The following is a 6,558-nucleotide window of genomic DNA, read 5'->3' on the forward strand; positions in this document are numbered from 1 at the left end:
GTAGTGCAGGAAAGTAGCTAAATTGAATACGGTGAAATCTCGTTCTGGTACGTAATCTGTGATTGCACTTGTGCACGATAACGGTAAATGTATGTATTATAGATTGCAAAATTTACCTTGCAACAACTTCTCCAAATTGTATCTTCTTGTTTTTCTTGTTTTTTAATTGGGTGCAAAAAATAAGATAATTACGTTATACCTTGTTTCAATTTTTATAAAATAAGATACAACATTACGTTACGCGCGTTATTGATTTTTATTTAATTTTGATTAATATTGTAAACAAAATTACTTTGTAATTCAAACGCATATTTATATCGATAATGCAATCGTTTTTATTCAATATATCTGGATTAAATGTATATGCTAAGTGTATATGGTTTAAACATGTACATAGTTAATTTTTTTTAATAATGTAATTATTAAAAATTTTTTATTCTGAATAAAGTTATTCTAGTTAGGAAAATTTATAAAATGACTTAAAAGTTTTAAACTTTCGTAAATGTATTTAATGATAATTTTAACTGTTTAAATGAAATAATATAATCACGGTTTTATGTAAAGTATTTCATGACAAAGTTTAACAATGCAATAAAATGTGTTTTTGGTAGTCGTTCTTGAGATATTATTTGTGTTTTTAGGTATAAGTAGAAAAGCAAAATATATTTAATAAAAAAGTGTTAATTAAAAAACAGTTAAAAACTTTTGTTTAAGCATTATATATAAATGTTCCTCAAAATAACTTTTATTAAAAAATTTTTTATTGTCCTGTTTTTTTTTGTATTTCTGTTATTTAAAAAATAATTAAGTATACATACTTAAATCAAATACATTATATATTTGTATACATAATAAACTATTAGAAACTGCTATTTCAAATAACTATCTGTTTGTTAAATCTATAAGAAAATCTAAAGATCTAAATAATAAGAGAATAATTATACTGTTGAAAAAACAAATATGAGGACAATTGTATTATTTAAGGCAGTATATTGTAGAAACGTATTATACATTTATTATGCTATTTTTTTTAATAAGAAATCAACGTTTTCGGTAATTTTTCAAATAAAGTCATATAATTTTTTTACATAATTTGATTCTTTTAATCATTCAAATTAATTTTTATTTTAATTGAAATGTTCATATTACTCAGGAGCACGAAAACAATTTTTGGAGAACAACTCAAACCTGAGTATGTGTTTCTTATAGATTTTAGGTTTCTAAATCCCAATTCGCGCGCGCGCGCGCGCGTAAGCTGGTTCTAGCTCGTAAGCTCCATCACGTTCGATTTTTTCAATAATCAAGACAAATGATGGAAAAGTTTATGAAAATTGAAACATTTGAGAAAGGAGCAAAAGTAACTATAACATTAAAATGTGGGTCGCAGAATTTGATTTAAATATATTTTGGTTTAACAAAGTACAAGAAATAAAAAATTTTGTTTTACTAATGTTATTACAACCTAACACGTCATAAAACAAATTAGTGTAAAATTCCTTTATGTAATAAATAATTAGCCGATCTATATGAGCTATGAAAGATTTTTTCAGCTTCAAATGGTTATTTTAATTGTTACTTTTAGAAGATACGTTAAGTAAGTTAGCCATAGAGTTGGGCACAAAATGTATCAGTACAAATTTACGCAGTGCAGGTATGTAAGCTATAATACTTAACGGTAAAGCAAAATTTCTGTTTTGTACACTTTGTCAAAATATATTTAAATCAGTTCTACAACCGCATTTTAATGTTATATTTTATATATTTACTTTTACTGTTTCCTTAAATGTTCAATTCAATTTTCATAGATTTTCCATTATTTTTCTTGATTATCTAAAAGACTGGACGTGGTAGAATAAAACAGTTTACGAATTTGAATACAGTGACCCAAAATCTATAAGAAATATCTACTCTGGTTTGAGTTGCTCTCCATAAATTTTTTTATGTGTTATTATATGTTAATGTATTGTACCTCGCCATGGGCATTGCTTGAAGTTTTTGTCTATTAATCAATTTTGTTACTAAATGACATTATAGCGTAAAATCAGATGCTGTGAACGTCAGCAAATATAGCACGGTTACTAGCTTCTTCCATAAAAAACCATTTAATTGGCTAAATTCCGCTAAAACTGTGGGAAAAATGAATCTTGATAAATATCCTACTTTTCATTATCAAATAATAATGGATTTCTCTCGCCTTCAGATTACTACACACAATAATTATTTTAGAACGTGCATACATATTTTATATTTGTTAAGAAAAATATTTATTACTTAATAAATATTTCTTTTAACATACATCTTTTTTTTGACAAAAATGTTAATAAGAAAAGATATATTTAGGCTGGATTTAATAATTAAAGTAAATCTTAACAAGATGCATACGTGAAGTTTTGCTATCTCTTCTCAATCATTGGGAGAAATGTAGGTAAATTGAAGAAAATGCTTCCCCACTTGAAACCGGTGAAAGGATGACGCTGCTAAACTGGGTCGCTGATAATTGACATGATATGCGAAGAGGAGAAAGAAATATAAGAGCAATATGAGATATTAATGTTATGAAACATTTTACGCGATATTTTGTAATAGCATGCCTAATATACAAAATGCAGATTCTTCTATGGCAGTGGAAACCTTCGTCTATGTAACAACCAATTTTTTTCACGTACTAATTGTTAACCATCTAAAATAAATAACTCATAACATGTATATGTGTTGAGAAATAAAAGTATGAGGATTACATTGGCATAAAAAATATTAACATTGTATATCTAAAATTATAACGATATGAATTATGACGTTGAACTTTTATCACGATCTTTCCTTAAAAATTCGACACATAAATTCAAAAGTTAAAGGAATTGTTTACTCGATCTCTTAAAATAGAAAGAATACATAAACATATTAATTTCTAAAAAGATCTATTTATACCAGATATTAAAATTTTTATAAGTATTTTACATTTTCTTGAAACTTCAAATATTATAAATAAATAAAATAAAAAAATAACAAGCGATAGTTTGTTTTCAAAATACTCATGTGATATTTGCAAAATTTATAATTAAGGATGTACGGGTTTCACCTCAAATTAGTAAAAATATAAAAATTTCATAAATTGTTCCATTATTACATCCGAATATCGGATAAATGATTTTCGAAAAAATCACTCAAAATCCTTGAATTTACTTGAAAAAGTTTCTGAATGTTCAACAATTTTGTTTGAAAGGCTTATACCACGAATGCAAGATAACGGTAGCGAAATTTAAATTTTATTAATGTTTAATACATAGTGATAATAAACGTTTCGGTCATAAATTAGACCTTCTTCAGTATTAATAATTTTTAATACATTTTGGTTCTGTAAAGCATGAAATCGATTATCGTATGACTACAATGTTTTTGAATTAATTTCGTATAAATTGTTGCGTTGATTGGAAAGATATTGTAATTTATTATGAATAATATAAGCTCAACGGTTTAAATCAAAAAATTTAACATGCTAGGTGAATTGATAGAATTGCGAATTTTAAGTTCTGTTTTTAAAAATTATTAATACCGAAGAAGGTCTAATTTATGACCGAAACGTTTATTATCACTATTAAACATTAATAAAATTTAAATTTCGCTACCGTTATCTTGCGTTCGTGGTATAAGCCTTTTAAACAAAATTGTGTTTTTATTTGAACCACGTTTTTCTTTGTTTCTGAATGTTATTGAAAATCCGGTTTGTTGATCCCTTTACATATGGGATAGAAAGGCTTCTCTTGTTTAATTCATTCTGTGGTTTATTAACATTATTCGTTTTGTCTCTCGGGAGCTGCTCGGAGTCGCTCCGAAGGAACCCAACGCTTGAAATGTAGGATTTAGGCCTGTTACATAATAAAGTCGCAATTCGTAAGCCGTAAGAAATTAATCAATTATATTACAATATAAATAATATCAATTCTTTTCGCTCGTATAACTTACGACAAATTAATAAATAGTAAAATCCAGGTCAATACATTAAACGAGCTGTAGTTAGGTGTACTAAATAATATTTATTAATCATAAATTATAATTTTCCGACGATAAGTTTCAAAGGTACTAAATGTATTAAACAAGGTAAGAATCATACAAGCATTAAGATTCAGCTAGACCGTTTAAGGCTTTGATTTCTATAGTTTGTGTTATCACATATACGGTCCTATAAAATATTGTATTATTTATTTACGTCGCCTAAAGAGGCGTTGTTCTTTCATATGCCAATTATTGCGAAGAATATTACTAAGGCCTCGGTAGTCTAAAGGCTTAGGACGTTCGCACGATATGCAAGAAATCTGGGTTCGACTCCCGGCCGAGGTAATATTTTTCGCAATAAGAGAATTAATTATTTACAGATTTTAATATGTTATTCATCATTATTAAGATCGTTTCGAAGATGCGAATAAGCATCAAAAATTTGTTAAATTGCCAGGCAATTTAACTCGTGATATTACTGCGGTAGTTTAATAGAGTTAGGGTGCCTTCACATGCGGCGTAACCTGCGTAAGCGTAACGTAACCTGCGTATTCTAGTAATTTACTAGAATACGTCATTCTGAAAGCCCGCATTCACATTGAGCGTATTTCGCGGAAGATTAGAGAAATGCGGAACTAATGCAACCAATTGCTGATTAGAATTTCTATTGTACACTCTAACAGAAATGCTAAATGAATTTACGATTGGTTTTCGTAACATGCGCAACTCGAAAAGTACGGCTCATGGGGAACCGGTACCTTTCCATCGCGAATATATGAGCGGATGATCGAATAAATTATTAAAATCGGAACATTTTGTGAAACCACTCTTAGGCTTATTCGACGCGTTTTTGCATGAAACAAAAGAATCTGGCAAAAAAATGTCGTTCTGCCTTGTGATCTGAGATATTAAGCGTTAAAGTTGATGACTATTGAGGTTAGGAAATCTGTCAGAGGCAAAATGAGGTCTATAATTGTATTGTTCCACATGGGTTTCGACTTTTCACGCGATGCAAAGAGGCGCACAACTTTTATAATTGTACTGTTGCAAAATCGAAACCCTTGTGCATTTTTTCAAACAGAATAAGCTAAAATGAGCCAGAAATTAGATTCGACGCATAGTGGTTCTATCATGTTTCAGCATAACAACAAAATAGCGTAAAAAGCATAAAGTGACTAGATAGAAACTGATGTTCAAGTAAAATGATATAATTGGTCGGCGCAAGTTACGCTTACGCAAGTTACGCCGCATGTGACGGCACCCTTAGCGTTTCAAGACCGAAAAATCATTTCGGCACGCGTTTCTGGGGACTATACATACGTAGTATAAATGCTCTGTAGCGTTTGAAGCGCTAAGTGGACCGCAGCCATAAATTCACATAAGAATCATACAAGCATTAAAATCCAGTTAGACCGTTTAAGTCTTTGATTTCTATAATTTGTGTTATCACATATACGGTCCTATAATATATTATATTATGTATTAAAAAAGGACTCTCTCTTCTTAAAATAGATTTGGCGATCGTGTGGATAACACTACAGTTTTGGTAACTTGCGAGTGACTCTACATCGGACGATCGTGAAATTTAATTTGGTTTAGAAATTTGCTGATGAAGATTAAAAAAAAATCGAAACGTTCAAGATGTCAATATTTCAAATAAAGATGAGATCAACACATCACATGAAGTAACAAATTTTATTTGTGAAGATTTATTGCGCATCTCTCGCGCTGACTCTCATTAGCCCACATTTAGGTTATTTTTTGTTATTTTTCAAAGGTACGTTTCGACTATACTTAGTCCTCATCAGCCGCAGAAATACATAAATACCCAAATATCTAATTATATTAACATATTATGAGGATCATCTCATATTCGAGTTACAATAGATAATATTGTTATGTCCGTGCCGATTCAAATACCCGTGCTGTGCCGACACCTAGGCACCTATCATGGAATAAAGTCGGAATGGATTCCGATCGGAATTATTCCGTTTTCTCCAGACTGCGTTCCGAGTTGCGCATGAAACGCATGACTGCATTATTGCTGCGCAGCGCTTCGAAATCGTTCTATTTTATTAATGTGCATGAAGTGCTTCAACTATTCGGAACGGTCTCCTGCGCGTTAGTGCGAATTGAAAATGGACGCTGCACAAAATATCGACAAACGAATTTTCGTAGTAATCTCTTCATTAATTATACTTATGTCGAAAACTGATGAAAGTGATAGTTCCGAATCAAGTAATACTGAAAATGAAGATGAAGATATATCACTATGTGATATGCAGACGTTGTTTTCCATACTAATTAGATAAATCACATGGAGAAAACATTGCAGTTGAAAAAATTACGGATTATGTCGATCGCGTAATTCCTAATTATACTAAAATTATATTTAAACGTTTTAGGTAAACATTTTAATATGAATGTCATAAAGTTATATATGGGGCATTCCATGCCAAGTGAGCTACCCATTTTGCGAAGTTTCATGGATTTCGTTCATATTGCTTGAACTTGAACAGTTTGATGAATAAAGACTCTATGCCGAATAATAGACCTGTAGGCTAA

At 29.9% G+C, this 6,558-nt stretch overlaps 1 pseudogene; it reads left to right on the top strand.

Annotated features, from left to right (window-relative positions):
- Positions 1-6,131: 6,131 nt before the first annotated feature.
- LOC108770639 (uncharacterized) overlaps positions 6,132-6,558 on the top strand; it is a 2,890-nt pseudogene continuing 2,463 nt past the window's right edge.

Source organism: Trachymyrmex cornetzi, unplaced genomic scaffold (assembly GCF_001594075.2).
Source record: "Trachymyrmex cornetzi isolate Tcor2-1 unplaced genomic scaffold, Tcor1.1 scaffold130, whole genome shotgun sequence".
NCBI classification, from domain to species: domain Eukaryota; kingdom Metazoa; phylum Arthropoda; class Insecta; order Hymenoptera; family Formicidae; genus Trachymyrmex; species Trachymyrmex cornetzi.